Genomic DNA, 23,806 nt, shown 5'->3' with positions numbered 1-23,806 from the left:
GGAGTCTGCCCAAACTCTGGAGACTATATAGTTCACAGAGGGTACAACATAAACTCTTATTGTCTTTTTGGGTGGTAAAAAAATACCTCAATGAGTAACAATTGGCTATTTTACTGTTGCTATAACAAAATACTGTCACTAAAAGCAGCTTAAGGAGAAAAGAGAGTTTGGGGCTCATGGATCCAGGGAATAGGGTTTATCATGACAAGAAAGGCATGGCAACAGATAGTTTCATGGTAGCAGGGGCAGGAGGCTAGATGGCCACATTTTATCTACACCTTTGCCCTCTGCATTCCGCCAGTTGGGGACATTCTCATTCAAATCATCACCCCTGACTCCACAATAAGCTGTAAGTGAGGGAACCCTGAGATTCTTAATAAACAAGTCATCACTGTAATGAAAGCCCCATGCTAATTAGCCTACGAAGGGAAAGGTTCATTTCAGCTCAGTTTTGGAGGTCTAGTCCATGACTGGCAGATGCGTGGCTTGGTGCCTCTGGTGCGTACAGTGGTGTGGAGTATGGAGAACCAACTGCTCCCATCACAACCAGAATTGTGGGGTGAATGTGAAACGCCCCCGCCCCATGAGCTCAAGGGTTTGAACACTTAGTCTACAGCTGGTGGCACTGTTAGAGAAGTTTGTGGAACCATTAGGATGTGGAGACTCCTAAAGTGGGTTACTAGAGGAGCACTTTGGGTTTTAAAACAGAGCCCCATCTCCTCTTTCTCTCTGCTTCTTGACTGTGGCTGTCATGTGACCAGCTGCCTCCTGCTCCCACCACTGTGCTTTTCCCACACTACCCTTGAACTATAAACCTAAGCAAATCCTTTCTCTTTTTTGTTACTCTTTGTAATAGCAATGAGAAAAGTAAACTAATATAACCAACATGTGCGCACGCACACAGGTGCACGCGCGCACACACAACACACACACACACACACACACACACGGGGTGGGGGGGTGGCAGCCTCCCACAATCCCCTTCAAGAACATCCCCCATGTAGTAAATATTATCCTTCTCCTCCTCCTAAGAGTCCATGCCACTATAGTATCACCCTGGGAGCCAAAACTTTAATATTAACTTTCAGGGATATTCAACATCCAAACTATAGTACTTGCACATCTGTTATAAGGGAAACAGAAAAACCAAAGTCCTGGAGGAGAGGCCCTCCTCAGGGATTGGTTGGCTGCTTTTCCTCTGCTGTGGCTGAGATAAAAGCGTGTTAGGGTACAGGCCAGGGAGCACATCGTCCACATGTTCTTCTTTATCCTCTCCCCAAAGCAGATGAATGGGACAAGCCTTCTTGTGAGGAAAATAAAACAAGGATTGCTTGGATTCTAGCCTTCCTGTTTACTCTGCCAACAGGTTAGCAAGGGGAGGGGGTGTTGAAAAGACATAAAGGCAGGTATGTGAGGATCTGTGGGAGGAAAGCTGCAGATAAGCATGTTAGTCACACAGAGCCCTCTGAATGCCCTGCCTGCTCGGTGAAGATAACTGGGCACCTCACCCTGTTGGATAGGTAAAAGGGTTTTGTCATGTGACAAGTCAGCTCTAATTATGAAAGAATGGAATGGATGGGAGAAGGAACTCATGGTTCCACCCCTCCTTTGGGGGAAGGAGGCTATAGGCAGGTAATGGTTACTGGGCCAGAAGACCTGTTTTCTTTATTGGCATGGCCACTGTTAAGTCGCCTGTGCTCCTGTACAGAACCCCTCACCCATGATCCTCTAAGAGACATTAATTAAACCCACTGGTCCACTCTCCCGCCCCCCAACACACACACACACACACACACACACACACACACACACACACACACACACACACACATTTAAGCTAGTTGGGAAAGGAGAAATGATCAGCGAGCAGGGGACGAGATTGGGGACAGGGGACTAATATGATCCAAATAATTTAGAAACATGTATGAAATGTCAAAGTAAAACACATTGTTGTATATAATTAACACACACTATAAAATATTTCTCAAAGAGAGGCAGAGTAGAATACAACCTGTGCGCGCTCTGTGGCGCCGGGTGCCATTTATATGGAGTGTCTGCAGAGGTACATCTCTAGGCCCTGTTTGCCCCCTATCCCATCTGGTCTCTAACTGTCTCACTTCCGTCCCCATCAAGCAGTATCTCAGAATAAAACACTTATATATGCTTCACCCTCCTCTCTCCCGCTCATCCCACACCCGAAACATCCAAGCAGACAGTAGGTAGATCACGTAGCAGACTGAGTTTACTCTCAACAAATACCACCAGCCCAAGTACCCACATGTCAGACTAAACAAACACTTTTAATCTTCTTTGCCTGTTTTTGTAATCAAAATATAACCATTTCATTGCCTTTGAAAGAGGATAACACCTTACTAATGTTGGTGCTTAGTTGATAATCTCCAAAGTCCAGAACTACTGCTGGAAAGAGTAAGTTCCAGGACAGCTGAGCTACATAGTGAGTTCAAGATCAGCCTGGGACTTTCCTGAACTTCGATAGAGGTAGACCAAGCTTCACACACACACACACACACACACACACACACACACACCACGCACACACGCATGCATGCACGCATGCACACACACACACACACACACACACACACACACACGCACACAGCATCTCTCAACTCTTTCCCATGAGACAGAGGAAAAGCTGATGCTAACATATCACAGATCTAAGAAATGGAATAAATTTGTGATGAGTGTGTATGGATCTGTTCTGGTGAGACTCAAAGCATGTTCGGCAGTAGTTACCTCCCGGGAGCAGATGATAGGAAATGGGCCTCTTACCTTCCATTGCTTTCCACTCTGTGTGGTTCAGCTTCTCCAACCTGCGAAATCCACTTAGTAACAAATGGTGCATGTGGGGTTTATTTCTTCCTAACCTCTTCTGTGACATTTAAAAGGGCTCGACCCATCTCAACTTCATAAAAATAAAATAAGCCAAGTTGGTAAAATTAAGGGCATCATCTTCATTCTTCATCATTCTCCTTCTCAGTCCCTTCCCATCCAAGGGATTTGGAAACAGTCTCAAAGATTTCCAAAGACATGGACCCTCTAGGGGACAGATGACCTAAGTGAGGTACCTGCAGCCCTGGACAAGAGACAGAGAACAGCAGTGGGTGGCTGCCGACTTCTGTACCACCCTTTTATAAAACTACCTGTCAAAATAACAACAATTCACCGGGCGGTGGTGGCGCACGCCTTTAATCCCAGCACTAGGGAGGCAGAGGCAGGCGGATCTCTGTGAGTTCGAGGTCAGCCTGGTCTACAGAGGGAGTTCCAGGACAGCCTCCAAACAATGCAGAAAAACCCTGTCTCGAAAAACCAAAATAAATAAATACATAAATAACAACAATTCATTATTTAGCCCTTTGGCCAGTAAAAAGTCACCCTACTGTGATTCTACTGTGAGGAAATTCACCATGATACTTCAAAAATTCCATGTATATAAATATTCATGTAACTTTCTTAAACAGCAAAAATAATTGACAATATCTCAAATTGTATAAATTATTAATAGTCATATAAACTGGGACATATCTGGTGAGTTGAACTAAATCTATTGTGATACTATAAAAACTTTAATTTGAAACATGATAACAATATCAAACATTATAACTCAAAATAAAAAATTTCATATATATTATTTCAGTCAAAAAGACAACTCCTTTTTAGCTGTAATTTATGAAAGTTTTAATTACATTTTTGCTTATTTATCTTGTGTCAGGGAAGGGGATGGATGCTATGGTACACATTTGGGGGCCAGAGGACAGCTTTCAGGTGCTACTTACCTCCTTTTATTATGTGGCTCTAAAGGATCAGACTCAGTCCAGCTTAACAACGGTGGGTACTTTTACCTACTGAACCCCTGCACCAGCCCAGAAAATTTAAATGCTGAAAAAATGGTCAAATAAATTTAAATATAGTAAATAAATAGAAAAAGATGACTGGGAACTCTGAATCTAAGATTACTTCACTCCTTTATTAAACTGTTAAACACTGTGGATTAGACAGTATCTTTGAGCTTCACACTATCCTCTGACCTGAAAATAATATACAAGGACCCACAAGATGCCTGTGGAAGCACATGATAAAAAGAGATGACTGATGCAGGCAAGTTGTCCTTTGTCACACACACATACACATGCATGCACAGACACAGACAGACATACACATACACACACACAGCCAAGTGCAATTTTAAAAATTAAAACTATCTTCAAGTTTCTCATGTATAGATAATCTATTTCCTTAAAAATATTAACCAAAAAAAGGAAGAGGAAAAAACTGAACGACAACTGATGCATATTGAACTATCCAAATAAAAACCTAAAAACAAAAAAAATCTAGCTATATAAAACCTAAAAATGAATGAGGAAGGACTTATTCAATAGAAAATCTAGAAATATATTTAAATCATAAAAAGCTGAATATTTTTTTTAAAGTGTGCTTTGTCCTGTGATGGCATCTTCATTGTAACTTGACTGGATTTGCAGTCACCTAGGAGACACTTTCTGGCCATATCTGTCTCCAGAGGTGGTATCTCCAGAGATTAACTAGTAGGGAGGCCCCACCATGAATGTGGGTGACACCATCTGCTAGATTGGGGTCCCAGAACAAATACAAAGGAAAGTGGGAGGAAGCCAGTTGAACCCCAGGATTCATCTCCCTCTGCTTCCTGACTGCAGACCCAATGCTGCCTCCTAGAGCTACCCTGATTTACCTGCCAGGATGGACTATCTTCCCTCAAACCACAAACCAAACCACGCCCTTCCTTCCTCAAGTTGCTTCTGTCAGGCAACAGGTAACTAAGATGGAAAGATTACTAGCGCCTCTTCCAACGCTCACGGTCCTGAACTTGGAAGCTACTGTTGCCATACAAGAAGACGAGAACTACAAAAACTGAAAGTCAACAGTTCTGAGGTCCATCAGGGAACCAAGGGTACTAGAGACAAACATGGATACAAGGAATCACGTGGCTCAGAACGGGACACAGGAGGGGAACCTTCAAGGATCCAGATGCGAAACTCCCCCGACTTCCCACAATGAAGACAGGAGAAAGACGCACTTTCACTTAGGAAGGGGAAGAGTGACAGCTTTGAAGTATATTTAAAGCACTCTGCTCTGCTTAACCAAGTCCTGAGAATGAGGAGGCATTTCAGCCACTGGCACACAATGCCTTTCGTTTCATCATAAAGCAATGAACAGTGATATGAGAGTAAATTGTAAAATACCAACAGCATGGTTGGCTTTTCAGACACCATCTCTCTCAAGCTGAGTGGCGCGAGCTAAGGCTGCACTGAAATGAGCTTTCCCACTTTCCTGTCTAAGGCTGTGTGGAAATGAGCTTCCCTGCCTGCCTCTGAGAGTGAAACCTGGCATCACTTGCCTGAAAGCAATTTGGAAGCTCGAATCAAATATCTCCACACTGCTATCACCATGACTGGAATCTGCCCCTATGCAAATTTATCCTAACAAAATAATGAATGGGCACAGAAGTATATTCTCAGACAGTTGGAGGTATTTATCAAAGTCCTGTATCTAATGATAAAATGCAGAGGACAACTCCCACACCTAATAATAGCAATTTTGATAAATAAATTGTGACATGTGTATATGATGGGCTGCTAGCCAATCATTTGAAATGAGGCTACGGGGGCTTCTTGGCTCTAAAGGATGTTCATGATATATTAGCAAGTGACAAAAGGCAAATTGGCAAGCAAGTTACCTAGCATGATTCCATCTTTTTATTTACTGAAAGAGAAAAAAAGCACTTGAAAAATTGCATGCAAAATTGCTAAAAATACTTAACTCTTGGGGGCTTGATTTACAGATGACTATTCATTTATTTCTTAATATCGTATACATTTTATTCTTACTAAGTTTATATGTTACTTAAGATATGTGTTAAATATATATAAGCTGACTTATAGAAAAACTACATTATAAAATTATTTCAAGTGCTGTAAATATGGATTGATATTGCTAAGTCTTATTTTATCGTAACTGAAAAAAAACTGTGCATATTTATGGAGTGCAGTGTGATTTTCTCTGAATCTGTTTACATGTGATGATCAAATGGGATAATTAAGACCTCCCTTAGTTCGAACATTAGTTGGCCCCTTGTAGTTTGAACAATCAAGTCTTCTCATATGGCTACTTTGAAAAATGCACTGTTGTTAACCGCAGTCACCCCGCTGCGCAATAAGATGCCTCATTATTCTACTTCAGCAATGTAGATCTTTAGGTACAATTTCTCTGGTAATTGAAAAGTAAGTAAAATTATCAGGTTCTATATAGGTAGTTAATGTCTGCAGGAGAACGGAGAGACATTTCTTCAGTGGTGTAGCCATTGGCAAAGTGCCCATGCTCCTGTAAGCAGCCCTAATGAAACTCATTGGATCACAATGAGTGGAGAGTGGAAAATGATAAATGACAGTGTTGTTAGTCTAATGGTATCTCTGCTGCTAGCAGTCTTACCTCCCAAGCTCCAAAATGAACCAACAGGCTAGACCTTCTCCCTGCTGGCACTAATGGCCAATAGGAAGCACATTTCTTTCCAGGAACCAGCTCAGTCAACCAGCAAATATCTACTGCTGTGGCAGACTTGGTACACAGTCCATTTAGAACAGAGTTTGAAGAAGGGAAATAAAAATAATGTTCATTTGTTTCATTACAATAATTTAATAGGAACAATCATCCAAAAAATGGAAAATGTCAAGAGGGCTATTAAAGCCCTTCAGCAGGAACCATGTGTCCAGGTGCAAATAATAAATGAGACAAATCTGGGAGGAAAGAGGGATGCAATCTTGCCTACAGGCTCAGGACTCAGAAACCCAGCATGGCCTCCCATTCCTGGTGGACAGAGAGGAGGAGCCTTGGCAGGTCTTCTAAACAACAAACAGTCTGCCTCCTGATCTGGATTAATTGTGAGGGCCCAGGAAGTCACAAGTGAATAGATAGATACCCTCAGTGACAGTTAATATTGAATGCCAACATGACAAGATCCACGGTCACCAGGAGACAGGCCTCGGCATATCTGTAAGGAACTTTCTAGACTGCATTAATCTAAGTGGGACTATTCACCTTAACTCTGGAGAGCAACATGCCATGGCCTGGGGTCTTCAACTAAACAAAAAGGAGCAAGAGATCTGGGCACCAGCAATCATCACTCCCTGATTTCTGACTACAATGTGACCAGCTGCCTCATGCTCCCCAACACCCCCACCCTGATGAGCTGTACCCTCAAATCATGAGTCAAAGCCAATCCTTCCTCCATGAGGTTGCCTTAGTCAGGTATTTTGTTGCAGCAATGAGGGAAGCAACTGATATACTCTTCCTGTTCTTACAGATCTCACAAACCCATAAAAAGAATGACGGGGTCTGGGAGATGGCTCATTGTGTAAGAACACTTGCTGTCAAGTAGGAGGATTTGAGTTCAAGACCCCAGCATTTGAATAAAAGTCAGACATAGCCTCATGTGCGTATAACACCAGAATTAGGAGTTGAAGACAGGCAGATGCTGAGAGCTTGCTGGGCAGCCAGATTAGTTGAAGTATCATGCTTCAAGGTCAGTGAAAGATTCAATCTCCAAAAATAAGATGGAGACGGGTAACGGAAGATACCCATTGTCCTCCTCTGGCTTTTGTGTGGGCATACAACACCAACAGAGAGAGGCAAAGACAGACAAAGAGAGACAGAGACAGAGCATAACCTTGCAGGTCCCTGAATGTGAGTACCAGCTCTGTGTAGGTAGAGATGTTTCAAATAGCAGAAAGAATGGGATAAAGGGCCTTGAGATTGAGCATGCTGCATCCCAGGACTTTCCAGTGTTCTTCCTCTCAGTGCCCAAGGGGAGGAGGGCTCCAAGGCTAGGCAGGTGTCAGCGTGAGTCTTAAACAGATGCTACACATTCAGATTTCATTCCATATTCAAGAAGTAGCCCCTCCATCAGCTGGACCCTGAAAGGACAAGAAAATATAACTGGGGATCTTCCCTCTATCCCTCCCTGAAACGACCCATGGACCCTGTCCAAAACATCCCAGGTAACCTGCCTAGCGATTAATATTGACTGAAATCTCCTAGGAGACAAAGCCACCAGTATGTCTTCGAGAGAGTACCTACATTAGGCTGACTGAAATGGGAAGCCCCTCCCTAATGGTCCAGACTACATAAAAGGAGAAATCGAGTTAAGCATGACTGCTGCCTTCTTTATTACTACAGGCACAGTGTGACCAGCTGCCCTCTGGGCCTACTGCCACAGCTTCATCACCATGATGGGCTGTACCCCCAAACTTGAAGCTCAAATGCTACCCTGAAATTGCTTCTTATCATATGTTTTATCACAGCAACTGGAGAAGTAATCAATACACCGTTGACCATGAGTGCAAAGGCCTTCCAATAAACCATATCTGAAATCTTATATTAGAAAGCATCAGTCACTAGAGAGGGAAAGGGGATGCTGCTCTGTTGGGGTTTGAACAAAGTACACATATTTGAACACTTGGTCTCAGGTTGGTGGTTCTTTTGGGGGAGGTCAGGAGGGGTGGTCTTATTGGAGAAGTATGTTACTAGAGGCAGGCTTTGGGGGTTGAAAGATTTGTGCCATTTCTAATTCAGTCTCTTTGCCTCTTGCTTTGTGATTGACATGTAAGTTCACAGCTATCAGCTAGAGCCACCATGTCTGCCACCTGCTGTCCCCATCACTATGGACCCTAACCTTCTGGGACCACAAGCCAAAACAAACTCCTTTGCCTATATGTTGCCTTGATCTAACTAACACAGGCCCTCTGTTACCTCCTGACTTGGCTCTGGCCTCCCTCTCCCTTCTCAATAAAATGTAAAAGAACAGAAAGTATGGTCTTCCTGTTCCTAATTCTGAACACTTAAGTTCTAATTTGCAACTTGTTCCAAGGTCATTGCTACTACTTAAAATAAATCTTTACCACAAAATAGTTATCTGGTAATTTGCCAGTGGAAGAGAACAAAACAAGGCCCATTTTTGTGTCCCAGTGATGTTTGTTGACCCTCCCACCACCGTTTTGGGCTGGGGTATCTGGGTGCTCCAGAAAATGGCAGAGGTAGGACACAGTGAGTGGTATGTGTTAAAGTGAGTGGAACTAACCCTTCTGGACATGAAGGGCCACTGGGAGAAACTAAGCAAGGAGAAAGGGGCTCTGGGTAAAACAGGGGAGAGCAGAAGCCACCATGGAGGCTCAGGCAGTAGCATCAGGGAAGTGGTGGTTAACACTGACTGCCAACTTGACAAGGCCTAAATTACCAAGGAGACACGATTCTCGGAATGTCTGTGAGGAAGTTTCTAGACTAGAACAATGAAGATGAGAAACCTGTTCTCACTACAGGCAGCACCATCCCCCACACAGAGGTCTTGGACTTAATAAAAAGGAAAAACCAGCTGAGCACCAGCATTCGTCCCTGCTTCCTGGCTGGATGTCAGTGTGACCAGCCGCCTAACCTTTCCCACCATGATGGAATATAACCCCAAAAGCAGGGAGAAAGGTGACTAGTTAGACACCTCCCGTCTTTCGATCATAACTGAAAGCCCCGCCTCTTCCAGAACATCATTGCAGTCAGTTGTTCCCAGACAGAGAGGCAGGCCTGGCCTCAGCACAACGCCAGCTCAAGGTATCGCCATAAAGGAACAAGAGCATGGTGCACGTACTTCTCCGTCCGGCCACTAACCTTCGTGCTTGGTGCCGCAAGAATGCAGAAGCTTCTGGGTGGGCAAGGCGTCAGAAGAAGGTTTTCCTGATGTACAATGAAGAGGAGATGGGGCTGTGACACTTGGAATGAGGCTCCACTTCTCAGGGTCTCGGCCTCCTCTTGGCAGGCAGGGAGAGTAGCTAGTGAGCTTCCCTTTACTCACAACAACCATGGAAAGATCAAAAGACAGGCCTTGCCGTGCCCCTTCCCTCCTCCCACACCCTGTCCTCAGGAGGTGATGGTAGAGCTTGAATGGCCTTTATACCACCAGGAGGGATAGCCCAAGATAATCACAATGCACCCTGATTTATTTACAGCGGTGGGCTAAGGGCAGCGGGTGTCAGCAGCTGCTGGAAGGTCGTTTCATCTCTGTAGCTCTAGACATTCCTGGAACACTCGGAAAGTGTTCCACCACTGGGCTGTACCCCTCTTCTTATTTTCTTGTTTTGAGACACGGTCTCACCAGTTGCTCAAGTTGTCTCTAAACTCACTCTGCACCCCAAGCTGGCCTTGGGTTTGTGATCCATCTTCCCTCTAGCTCTGGGGTAGCTAGGATTTCAAGTTTAGCCACCAGGCCTGGCTCAAAATTCTTCCTAGGTTCCTAGGTAAGAAAATTATAGCCTACTTATTTAAACCACAGTGAGTTTTTTCCTAGACTGAGGAAAGAGTGTTAAAACTCTTCCATGTGATCAAGTACAGGCATTTACAAGTAGCACAGAACTTAGAAAATCGCACACTCTCAGTATTATTAATCCTGCCTGTGTATGAGAATGTGTGAGTCTATGTGTGGGTATGTGTATGTCTTTGGGTGTATATGTGTGTGTTTGTGTGTGTATTGTGTATATGTGTGTATTTGTGTTTATGTTTATATAGTTTGTGTGTATGTAGCTGTGGTGAGTGTGTGTGTGTGTGTGTGTGTGTGTGTGTGTGTGTGTAGGCTGCTAGTCAATCGCATGTTTTTCACAATTATTATCCACCTTGATTTTTGACACAAGGTCTCTCACTGAACCTAGAACTTACCAATTTGGCCAAGATGGCAGGCAAGAGAACCTCCAGAGACCTTCCTATGTCAGCCTTGCCAGCACAGGAATTATAAGATACTATTAGCACACATGACTTTTTTACATGAGGACTAGGGTAGAACTCAGGACCTCAGGCTTCATGGCAAGCATTTTATGGGCTAACCCATCTCCCTAACCTCTGATTCTGCTTTTTATCAGTCTCCTCTGTGAAAATACAACTCCTTTGCCCAGGTCACAGGACTCTTTCTACAGCTGCTCCCTGAGCCTGAAACCATGATAGAAAGTAGCTCTTGCATCTCTCCCAGAAGAGCGGATAAGCTGAGCTCAACAGCTACCCATAGAAACAGGCTGCCCTGTGTCACAGAGCAGCAGGAAGAATATAAACAGGAAGTGGGAGAGGTTAACAGTTGGCAATGCCCTGGGGCCATAGCAACAATAAAGGCCTATTACCATCTCTCCTGGTCCAGAGAACAGAACTCTGGTCTGTGTGGAGACCTGACAATCCAGTTTGGTTGTTCAGTTCACCTGGCCAACAGACCATCCCTAGAAGGTAGGCTTACCTCAAGCTATGCTAAGGAGATAGGTGGAATAGTTAGCCTTTTAATGAGATACTATATTTCCTTCCCAGAATTCCACGCCCAGCACAGTAGCGTACAATCACGCAGCTTTGTGATTCTGCCTAATTTTCTCAACTGCTCAGAAACTCCCTTTGCTTCTTTTCTTTTTTTTAAATAAGCTTTTTAATCAACTTCATAAAAAATATTCTTGTAACTGATCTTGGATAGGCCCACTTGCCCAGCAGGTTGCAGGTGATGGATTCACATTTTCTAGGCTCAAGGATGGGTGGTCTCTACATGTCACAGGGGTCTGAATGACAGCACAGAGCTTGCTTGGCAGGAGGTAGGCGCAGCTCAACTGGGTCAGCTATTTAAAGGTGGTCTGCAGCACTGGCAGAAGGTGTGCCCAAAGCACCGCCAGGCGGGTCTCCACAAGAAAGCAAGCCCAGAAAAGCAGCTCAGCCTGGGATCCTGACACCCAGGGCCAGGCCAGGCAGTGGATGCTCCACGTTTGTCTGGAAGGTCTCTCTTGTTCAAGTCACATTCATAGGCACGGCTTGAGGCTTCAGCTGGGCATGGAGAAAGCTGGCTGACCTGGCCACAGCCCCAAATGATCCACCCATCCTCTTCAGGTGCTGGTGTTTAATGAGGGGAACTGCTAGCCATCTTCCACACAGGACCAAGAAGCACAGCCCTTCCCAGCTTCTCTCTCCTCAAGAAGGCAATGTGCACGGAGTCCAAAAAAATGAGACACTGATGTCCAAGCAAACGAGCTCAAGGGACCCAACTGAAGTATGTGTTCCTTCTTAAAAAAAAAAAAAGATTACAGCAAAATGATAGGACAGACAGGGCCTCTTTTCTAGCTCTCCCTTTCTAAGCATGATCTCCGGTACTCTTCCCCTGAAGCCCCTCCCATCGTGTGGAGCTGCCCCTCTGCCACATGTCTGACCTCCACTCTGGAGACTCAAACCACATGGCTATTTTCCCCTTCTCTCCATTCTCCTCCTCCGGAAAGCTGTGGAGATTTACAGCTTGCCTTCCCTGGAACGCTTTTCTTTTAGATTCTAATAAAATTGTCCTCAAGCTCCCATTTGAGTCATTTCTTAAATTATTTTACCAATGAAACTAAGAGCCCTAAGAGGAAGGCGAGTTAGAGGGACATAGATAAACAAGAGAAGCAAAGTCCTGCTCCCTGAGATGGCAGCTTCTTGATCTTAGGCGAAACTACAAGGAAGATAAATGGCCGGCAAGCAGAGGGCAGGTATGTAAACAAGACCAACGGGAAAAGGGGAAGACACGGGGGCCCTATAAATACCCAGTCCAGGGTTCCTCTAGCAGACCATGCCTTGGGGCCTTCTCATCTAAAAGGGAGAAGGCTGTCACTTTCCGTGTCTCTGAGTCTGTTTCTGTCCTTCCCAGAAATTCAATTCTTTGTTCAGGCCAGGGAACAAGCTTGGTGATCCACCCGGACGGCCACCAGCACTCTTATTACAATCTGGCAACCATGAAGAGACTCCCTAAGACACCAGAAATAGTGGGAGGTTGAGTGTGATGGAGCGGTATTCGGTTTCCTCTGGTCTTCACCACAGAAGCCATCTCGGTTCTTATGCTCTCAAATGAAAAGAACCGGGAGGGCATGCAGTCATTAAAGAAAGCAGTCACCATTTAAAGTTAGAAGACACGGAGACAAAAATCCACTCTTCAGAAAAGAACCGATCTCACTAAGCAGCAACTTCATCGTGGCAAGTATGGAGCTTGTTTCTCCTCTCCCTGTTACCCCACACACACACTCCCTAGGGTGGGCACTTCCAGAAAAGGGGCCTGTTTTTCTCAGAAGTCCATCTTACCAGAAATCAGTCCACTGGAAGTAGATTACAAGATGCAGGAATACATGGGGATCGGGGAGATGCTCTGTGAGTGAGAGGGCTTGCCGTATACGCATGAAGGCCTGAGCTCAAACTCCCAGAACACACACAGAATCTGGGCATGCATGTGCACACACCCATAGCATCCACACTGTGGGGCAGAGATAGGAGGACCCCTGGGACTTGGTGACCACCAGACCTACCCAAAGAATAGCCAGTTCCAGGTTCAGTGAGAGACCCCCTTCTCTAGAGCAAAAGACAGAGTGATAGAGCATGATGACCAACATCTTTCTCTAACCACACTGGCATGCACATGCATGCATGTGCACACACAAGCATGTGCACATATATAAGAACACACACAAGAATATGTAAAGGAGTTTTAAGTATCCTTAAAGTTGGTAGGTTAGCACTGGAAAAAAATGGTAACATCCTGATCTTGATCCCCTATCCAATAAGTCTTGGATGGCAGTTTAAGCTGACCCAGCTAAAGGAGACCACCACCACCTATAATTCTCCATGTCCTCTTTATTTGACTACCTACCACAAATTACCTCTAAACCTTATTTATTTTTACTCTGAGTAGGTCCAGCTAGAACAAATCCCACCATTATTACTATGCAGCTGGAATTAACTGCCATCTATGTTTGGTATTTATTACTATAGGAGGGGTGGGGAGATTGGTTGGTCTCTCTCTCCTGGAGCTAGCTTCCTGCTACCTGGAGCAGAAACTGACTTCAGTGGCTCCTCAAAGCAAATAGAGAAAGAGAGGTACAAGGGTTGGGCCAGCTAAGAAGGAGGCTACGGCACTCTTGCCCCTGCCATTCTACTCTTTCCTGAAAAGTGTGTACCCTGTGGCACCACAGCAAGCCAGCAGGAAGGATCCTGCTGCTCCACCCTCCCCTAAAATGGGCTCTGGCTCTCAGAAATCCCAGACCCAATAAACTCCGAAAGGTGACCAGCAAAATGGTGGCTGAGACATGCATGGATTCACTCGATATGAAATGGTGTCCTTCTTTAATCTGATTTTGTATTTTATCTTCCTTTTATGCACCTTTAAGCTATTTTATTTCATCCGCCTACTCTCTGTCCTTCGGTGAGCGTATTTATATTCTGCAATGAAAAGAAAGATTTCCTAGGCTAGCCTCTCACAAAAAGCTTTTCCACGGGAAATGGACATGACCTGATCTCATCTCCTTGCTCCTCAGAAGGAAATGAATCCTCCTTTGAAGTCACCTCTGTCAGCCCAGCCTGGGTACCATTCATCCTCCACTAAGAATCAATGCTGTGACAGACACAGCTCTGTCATCATCACAATCACCTCTGTCTTTCAATCCGTGAGCTGTGCTGAAAGCCACACCATGCACCGGTTCTTTCTCGTCTTCAGCTCTGCCAAGAGACTCCAGTTTCTCCTGTGTCATCCATATTTTAAAGAAGAATGAGGCTCAAAGTAAGATTATACCTCCAGAGGGCAAGAGGCTGAGCCACAATTTCAACCTTGAGGTCTAATGGACCCAAACTGATGTGGACTCCATTTCTATGTTGTCCATCTTTTTTCCTAATCAACAGTAACTTTGTAATAAATATTTCCTAACTTTTTCCTTCTACCTTATTAGCCACAGCACTCCAAAGAGTGCTGCCTAAGACTGGAGTGATGCTTCTCATAGAACATGGAAGGATGGATGGGAGTCCTTTTGTACTGAACACTATGAAGGCACTTTTATCTTACTTCATTTATTCCTTGAGAATTTCATACATGCACACAACATATTTTGATCATATCCACCCCTTTGTTCCCCACTTCCAATCTCTCCCAGATGCCCCCACCTCCCCCTCCCAACTGCATACCCTCTTCTGTTTATAAGACACTGAGAACAATCAGTGTTGTCATTTGTGTAAGCCTATCCGTTGAAACATGGACAACCCACAAGAGAACACATCCCTGAAGAAACTATGCCTTCTCCAGCAGCCATCAACTGCCACTGGCTCTCAACTATGGGTGGGGTCTTGTAAGTCCCACCCCATCCTTGCTGCAATTTTGTATGGTGTACGTCTTGTGAAGACTATCACTGTTGTTGAGAGTTCATGGGTGAGACATCTCCATCATATCTACAAGACATTCATTTTCAGCAGTCCTGGTCCACTAGCTCTTACTGTCTTTTAAGCCACTCTTCTGTTTTTTTTCCCTGAGCCCCAGGAGGAGGGGTGTGTAACATGGACATCATCCATTCAGACTTTAGCTCTGAGCAGCCACTTTGACCCATTGAAGGTCTCTGTATTAACATCTTCCCTCTGGAAAAAAAAAGAAGCTTCTCTGAGGAGAGGCAAAAGTGAGAGCCACACTAACCTATGGGTATAAGGTTAGCTATTTAGAAGGAAGTTAGTTGGACACTGCATCAACTGAGCAGAATTCTAGTAGTATTCTAGTCCCTAAGGCAGTGGTTCTCAATCATCATATCACTACCCCTTTGGAGGATCTAATGACCCTTTCATAGCAATCATATATAAGATATCCTGCATATCAGATATTTACACTATGATTCATAACAGTAGCAAAGTTACAGTTACAAAGTAGCAATAAAAATAATGTTATGGTTGGGGTCACCACAACATGAGGAGCTGTATTAAAGAGTTGAACCATTAGGAAGGTTGGGAACCACTGGGAGGTGAGTGGTTTTTAGTGTGTTATCCCTCTACTTCTCAGAGTTCAGGCTTTCTAAATGCAACAACTTAAAGATTCCATCCCTGTCTCCTTGACAGTCAGCATGAGCTCTGGGGTCCAGTTACACTTCCTTGGCTGAGAAGCAGCCCAAATGAGCCTTTTAACATGGCATGGGAAGTGTGTTTACCACCCATGCAGCATGCAACAGACTGTTTCCTCCACGAACTGCTAGAGAAACTTGCCTGTCCTTGGGCCTGTGATTCAATCACCTGCTAAAAACATCAGCCACATCTCCCTTTTTCTTCTCTGGTTTCTTTCACTGCCCTTGGAATAACGCCCTCTCCTAGGGCTTATGAAAGAGGAGCACATTTCTAGATAGCCAGTCTTCTGTCCCATGTGACCTGCCAACACCCAAGACTCAATACAATGAGAAGTGGGAGAAGTGGGATAGCAAAAACTCAACCCAGCTTAGAGATGTTATATTGACAGTATATTGACTGTGTATGGTGGGGATGGGGGTGTGCAGCATGCTTGTGTCATGAAATACACATGGCTGGGGAGGGTTGAAGCATGCATGTGTCATGACATACATATGGCTTGGGAGTGGTGTGCAGCATGCTTGTGTCATGACATGCACGTGGCTGGGGAGGGTTGCAACATGCTTGTGTCATGAAATACACATGGCTGGGGAGGGTTGAAGCATGCATGTGTCATGACATACATATGGCTTGGGAGTGGTGTGCAGCATGCTTGTGTCATGACATGCACGTGGCTGGGGAGGGTTGCAGCATGCTTGTGTCATGAAATACACATGGCTGGGGAGGGTTGAAGCATGCATGTGTCATGACATACACATGGCTTGGGAGTGGTGTGCAGCATGCTTGTGTCATGACATGCATGTGGCTGGGGAGGGTTGCAACATGCTTGTGTCATGAAATACACATGGCTGGGGAGGGTTGAAGCATGCATGTGTCATGACATACACATGGCTTGGGAGTGGTGTGCAGCATGCTTGTGTCATGACATGCACGTGGCTGGGGAGGGTTGCAACATGCTTGTGTCATGAAATACACATGGCTGGGGAGGGTTGCAGCATGCTCATGTTATGACATACACATGGCTTGGGAGTGGTGTGCGGCATGCTTGTGCCATGAAATACACATGGCAGGGGAGGGTTGCAGCATGCTTGTGTCATGAAATACACATGGCTGGGGAGGGTTGCAGCATGCTTGTGCCATGAAATACACATGGCAGGGGAGGGTTGCAGCATGCTTGTGTCATGACATGCACGTGGCTGGGGAGGGTTGCAACATGCTTGTGTCATGACATGCACGTGGCTGGGGAGGGTTGCAACATGCTTGTGTCATGACATTCACGTGGGAGTTAGAGAACAGCTTGCAGGCTTGCTGGGGGTCAGTTCTCTCCTTCCGCCATGGGGGTCCTAAGGATTGAGCTCTGATGCTTGGGCTTGGCAACAAGCACCTTTACCTGCTAAGCCATCTCAACAACACTTTTTATGAAGATCAATAATATTAATTTCTTTTCTTTAAAAACTTTCAGAAAACGTGCTGAACAGTGTGCAAGCATCTGTCTACCACTGTGTCATGTGTGAGAAGGGTCTCAGGAAAGCAGCGGTTCCCTGAATGAAGAAAAACGAGGCTACATTTTTACCCCTTGAAAAGGAAAAATTACCACAGCCCCTCTGGCACCTCATCAGGATGGAAAATAATACCAGCTGGGCTTTCCATCCATGCATTAAAAATTAGAATTAAAATGCAGCCCCTTGGAGGCATCTTTCCCTTTTACGGCCATTTGAGAGCTGGTGAAAGCCTGGGTATCCAAAAGAGAGATCCTGTTCTCCACTCCACAGAGGTCCTCACTCCACAGAGGTCCTTCACCTGCTTGTATTCTGCCTTGAGAGTCATGTCACATAACTACGATGGGGCATATTTGGTGTCGCTCATCTGAGCAGCCTGACCCTAGGATGCCCTGCACTTGGCTGTGTCTCCACTGAAAGGAAACAGCAAATAAACCAGCTCAAGAGGGTCTGCTTTGGGTCAAAAGGACGAGGATCTATTGCAGTGCCCCCTCACCCAGCCTGACCCCAAGAGGGAAGGACAGCATTAGTAACACAGAAGCAAGTGAGCACGGAAGGTGCCACCATGAAGGAGCCACCGCCAGGGGACTGTATTCTGCCAAGCTTCCTCACACACCCGAGTCTCACCCTCTTCTAATCATAAAAGCCCTGGGATCTCACTGAACAATCAATGAAGGCAAACTCAGGACACAGAACGCCAGGCTGCGGAGATGGTTCCACTGTTAAAGGGCAGAAAGGCCTGATCTTGATGCCTCAGAACCCAGGGGAAGAACCAGGCAATGTACATGAACTTGTATTCCCAGTGCTGGGGAAGCAGAGGCACGAGGATCCCTGGGGCTGGCTGGTCAGCTGGCCAAGCTGAACTGTTCCAGGCTAAACAATCTTGCCTCAAAAAACCCAGGTTTATGTGAAGGACAACAGCTGAGGTTGTCCTTAGATCTACACACACACACACACACACACACACACACATACAGGCACACATATACACACATACATATACACACCACACATATACATATACAGGCACACATATACACACATACATACACACACACATACACACACATATATACACATACATGCACACATATACACACACATATATACACATACATGCACACATATACACACACATATACACACAAACATACAAACACATATACACACAAACATACACACACACAAACAAACACACATTATACACACATGTAGGCATACATATACACAAGCAACACACACACATGCGCATAAACACACACGCAAGCATACACACACAAACTCACTCCAGGCCAAGGGCTCCTGGCACCTAGAAGTCTGTCATGAGCCAGTCAGTGAGAGCCTCATGCCTGTGTGCCTGTGAGAAGAGCTGATGAAAGGTAACGAGCCTGAGCAACAGCTGGACTCTAGTGCTACATTCTGATGGGTGGAGAGTGCCCATGATTGGGACAGTGTCCTCTAAAAGAGGCTACATGACTACCACACAGAGACAAGACACCATGCCAAACCAGGAAGTGAGCCCTTACCAGACATGGAATCTTCTGTGTCTGACATGGACTTCCCAGACTCTAGAACTGCAACAAACAAAACAGTGCTCTCTCTTTGCGTGTCTGTGCTTCCCTGAGACCGCTTTGACTCCCTAAGCATCCACTCCAACTGTAAAGCAGATTGCACATCCTAGGGTAGCAGTCCCAGAGGGGACAACCTGACTGTGCATTGCTCCCTCTATGACCCCTGGGATAGCAGCCTTGACCGAGAAGCGTTACCTCAGCTCAGCCCTTGTCTGGACCACTCCTCTTGCTAACCCAGGCCTCTCTTTTCCCCACACTCTTTGGTGGACAGTCACCCCTCTCTTACCTAGTGCCCCTTTTCTGTCCTCCCAGCCCAAGTGCCCCAAGCCCTGTTATGTGCCTAATTCTCCTTTGCAAAATGTCCAGTGTTGCCCCCTCTCTCAAAATGCTACAGATTCCAAAGAAGTCCTGCTGTGACTGCTCATGTCCAGGGAGCTATTTCGAGCAAGGCTCTAGCTGCTGTTCCATCCATCAGCAAATATTTCACAGGCCCTTGGAGCTAAGGCCACACAACCCTGCTGCCCAGCCCTTACTTCGGCCCCATTAAGCTGCCAGCCTCAGGCTTCGCCTGGAGAGCCCCAGGAGCAGTTTCTCCGGTTTCTAACTTCTTGTGGCAGCTCAAGAGCCTCAGGTCAGCTCACCTTGACTCACTAGTGGAAAGGGGCTGAGACATGCTGAGAACAGATTGTAGGAGGCCAGCAACCAAATGTATTTAAAGGAAAACCTAGCTGAAGTAAAAGCAGAGAGTGCTATTGTCCTTGCTGGAGAGTTAACATCTACAGGATATCACAGTGCCTTCATCTACCCTCCATCAAAACCTTCAGTCAACGGGGTTCCTTTCCAGTCAAGGGTCTGAGTTAGTTTTCTCAGTGCATTAACAAAATGCTCAAAAAGAGCAAGTTAAAGAAGTAAGGGTTTACTTGACTCACAGTTTAAAAATATAGCCCATCGTTCAGGGAACTTACCGAAGCAGCAGTGTGAGGCAGCCGGACACAGGACATCCTCAGTCAGGAAGAAGAGAGAGATTGATGCTGTTGCTCAACTTGCTTTCTCCTTTTGATTCAGTCTGTGGACCAGTGCCACCCACTTCAGGATGGGTCTTCCCATCCCAGTCAACCAAATCCGGAAGGTCCTTCCCAATCATGCTCAGAAGCTTTTTCCATGGGTGATTCTAGAGCCTGCCAAGTTGGCAACCAATATTAACAAGCATAGGGGCTGTTGACATCTATTCCAGGACATGCAACTCCAGGAATCACTGAATCTCTACTGTCGGTAAACCTTGTAATGCTACCAGAGAAAGTGACGGCCAATGCCACTGGGAGTGAAATTTCCAGGCCTCTGATTTATACATAAGGTTATAGTTTGGGTCTGAAATCCCTGAAAATTTTCTGTTTGTGATACCACACCCATCCATCCCCAGTGTGTAAGTGCCTGAGGATATTTGATAGACGATCCTTAGAGAAGTAGTAAAGGTGTAAAGAGATCCTCTACAAGGCAGGATGACTGGTGTCCTTGTAAGAGAAGGAGACGAGGACACAGACACACACAGAGGGGATCTGGAGGAAAGACATCATCTAAGCCCAGCAGAGAAGCCTCGGGAGAAACAAAGGCTCCTGACTTGCCATCTTCAGAACTGTGAGAAATGTCTGCTCTTTAAGCCAACCGGCCTGCAGTTACTTATTATGGCAGCACAAGAAGATTAGTATAGAATCCAAATGTCCCAAACCAAAGTCTAGGGCCCTGCAGAAGAGGGTCTGGATAAAGTTAAGAACAAATGCTTGCTGTGCGGGCATGACATGAGAGCACATGTGAGAGCCCTACAGACTCCCATGCGTTGAGTTGTGCCATGTGACACACAGGACAAGTGTGCTATCTGTCCTGCAATTACCAGATGTAGCAACTGAAGCTGAATCTCCCCAGTGGGAAGGGACACTCAGAGACAGAAGATCAGCCTGGGACAAGACCTCCACTATAGGTGTAGTTCCCCATCTGTTTGCTTGTGGCTACCCTCTGCTCCATGGGATACAAGTTAAGCACTTCCTCTTCATGATGTTTGGACACATCATTAACTTCTTTGACCAGATTGTTTTTCTACAAAAACTAGTATAAGAGCTAGGAAGATGGCTCAGGTTGTTAAGTCCTTACTGTGCAAGCATGAGGACCTGGGTTCTATCACTAGTACCCAAATAGAAATCCAGCCATGATGGTATGCATTTGTACTCCAAGGACTAGGAGGCAGATACAGCTGGATACCAGAGACTCAACGACCAGTCAGCCCAGCATAATGAGTGAGCTCCAGGCTAATGAGAGACCCTGCCTCCCAAAAACAAGGTGGATAGCACCAAAGGCTGACCTTTGGTTTCAACACACCCATAAACACAGTGAGTGCAAGTGAACCACATGTACACACACACAGAGCCTCATAAGTACAATTTGTCTCATAAGTAGCTTTTTGAATTATGTCTGGATAGATATTGCAACCATGGTGCCAACAAAAGACAGTTCCCACACTTTAATCTTTGTCTTTCCATGTAAGAGTATGGGAAATTCTTTTTCCTGAGGTCTCTTTACATTCACAGGCATAGACAGTCACCTTAACAAAGAATTGACAAAGAATCTTCCCTTTAGAAGCACACCCTCAGGAAAGTGTTTGAATGCCAAGGGTTGTCTGGGATGTAGCTCCAGAGTACCTCAGCAGTGAGGGGACATCCACAAGGCATGGAAGACACCCTCGAAGGCTTATGAGATACTTCTTTGTGTGGCTTGACCACATAGAGGGACCCTAAGAAGCAGTGTACACGCAGCACATACTGTGTCAACTCTCTAAGACACACCAACACCTGAGAAGAAACTATTGGTTCTGGCGTTTACAGTGGGCAGCATTGTTTGAAATCAAACCCAGTAGATATGAGCCTCTACCCTAGGAATCCTCTTTGGTAGTGGTCACTCCGATGGGACGTAAGTTGTTCTGAAACATAAAAAAGTGTTCCATTTCTCACAAGCCAAATACCAGCTCAGCCCACCTATCCATATCCCCACGTATGCTTCTGCTTCTACTGCCCTATGTAAACTTCCTGTTCCTCCATTTCTTTGTGCATACGTGTGCATGCATATGCATGTATGTCACTGGCCTGGGCCTAGCATGTAGACTAAGCTGTCTGGCCAGCAAGCACCAGAGATCCACCTATCTCTATTTCCCCAGTCCTGGGATTACAAGAGCATAACACCATGTCTAGAATTTTTTACATGGATTCTGGGTATTGGTCAGGTTCTCATGATTTCAAGTACTTTATCGGTTAATATCCTAGCCCTTTTCTTCCACCTGTGTTCACTTTTCTTGTATCCCATTGGTAATTGAATCCTTTTTTCTTGTAGGTCACCATCTTCGGCTGACCTTGGAATGTTCAGGCAGATCCCTACCTGTCATACCCATATTCGTGTACCCCTTATCACAGGGTATAATTAGCATAGGTGCAGTAATAAGCAATTAACAAACCTCAGTGGTTTCACAAGCAGAAGTTCATTACATGCTGATCCTCTGTGGGTCTGGGCAACCTTCAGGGACTTCAATAATCCAGCATGCTTTATCTTAAGTTACATAGGCACAAGAGTCTTCCAAATTCACTATAGGGAAGGATACTATGAGAGCCACACATGGTCTCATCACTGCCTCAGCCAGATTGACAAACATATTGTTTCTTTGCCTAGAAATGAGCACAATCTAACTGTTATATGTGAAGAAGTGTGATGTCCCTGGGCCCAAAAGGAAGAAAGACTAGATGGTGTATACCAGCATTCTGGACAGTCCACCCCCTATCCCCACCATGGTAAACCAGTTTCCTCTGAATTTAAACCTTTCACTCCCAAAGAAGGCTCCTTAATACTCAGAAAATAAACATCTCACAAGTCTCAGGAAGTTTCTGAAATTTACAAGATTCATGGACCCTCTTCTTCAAGATTATAAAAGCAATAATGACTACTGGGGAAAGTAGACCCTCCTCTACTCTAGATCTGTCAGTTGAGAACATGCAGAGAACTCCAAGAATTTTTTTGTGAGTCATCATGTAGACTGGGGTGGATGGACCTTCTAAGTGATGCAGCTATCTTTAAGTCATCCATACTCCTGTAAGTCATCATCCATACTCCTATAAGTAACACCAATAAACTCATTATGTCACTAAATTGAACTTTGGTAGAATTAGCACCAAATCATTTGTTCTGTCTTTGGTGCCCTATCTGGGGTGAGTAGATATTTGTTCATGTCTCCCTAGGAAAAGTCACTAACACTCCAAGGGAAACAGCCTTGTGAGTACCCACTGTCCACAGAAGCACGGTGCATCAATAATGATCCAGAAGACCTCACGCAGAACCAAGAATCAAGTTATATTTCCTCCAGGGCTAGGAAAGAGTACAAACTTTTGCTCTGCAGATTTTGGTCATTCGGTAGAGCCATGTGTGACAGCAAATCCCTCTGTTTCAGAATTAAGCTTCTCACTTTAACAATGTGTTATCCACACCATGCATGTTACTTATCTAGTACAACATTGGCTCACACACATGCCAAGATGTCAAAGTGACTGTCCAAAGGTGCCACAAGCTCGCCAGGAGAAGATGAGAAGGGGTTCCCAGAATATATGACAAGTGACAGTCACAGGCAGGCTGGCTCCAGCTGGCAGACTTCTTGTTTGTGATGATGATAGAAGGTGCCTAAGGGACTGTGATTGAGAAATGTCCAGGATGTCACTTAACAGCCAGGCAGTAGGCATCCACTGCCTAGTACCATGGTGCCCAGATAGACATCAA

General features: G+C 45.2%; 1 long non-coding RNA gene across 2 annotated transcripts in view; it reads right to left on the bottom strand.

The window, feature by feature from the left end:
* Positions 1 to 23,806, bottom strand: part of LOC121136938 — a 132,721-nt gene that overhangs the window by 48,211 nt on the left and 60,704 nt on the right. For both annotated transcript variants that reach the window (XR_005874126.1, XR_005874127.1), the window contains exon 2: positions 19,969 to 20,181. This is a non-coding gene — a long non-coding RNA (uncharacterized LOC121136938). The remainder of the gene's footprint in view (positions 1 to 19,968; positions 20,182 to 23,806) is intronic.

This window comes from Mesocricetus auratus, unplaced genomic scaffold (assembly GCF_017639785.1).
Source record: "Mesocricetus auratus isolate SY011 unplaced genomic scaffold, BCM_Maur_2.0 Super-Scaffold_100676, whole genome shotgun sequence".
NCBI classification, from domain to species: Eukaryota; Metazoa; Chordata; class Mammalia; order Rodentia; family Cricetidae; genus Mesocricetus; species Mesocricetus auratus.
This window is presented reverse-complemented; position numbering and strand designations above follow the sequence as displayed.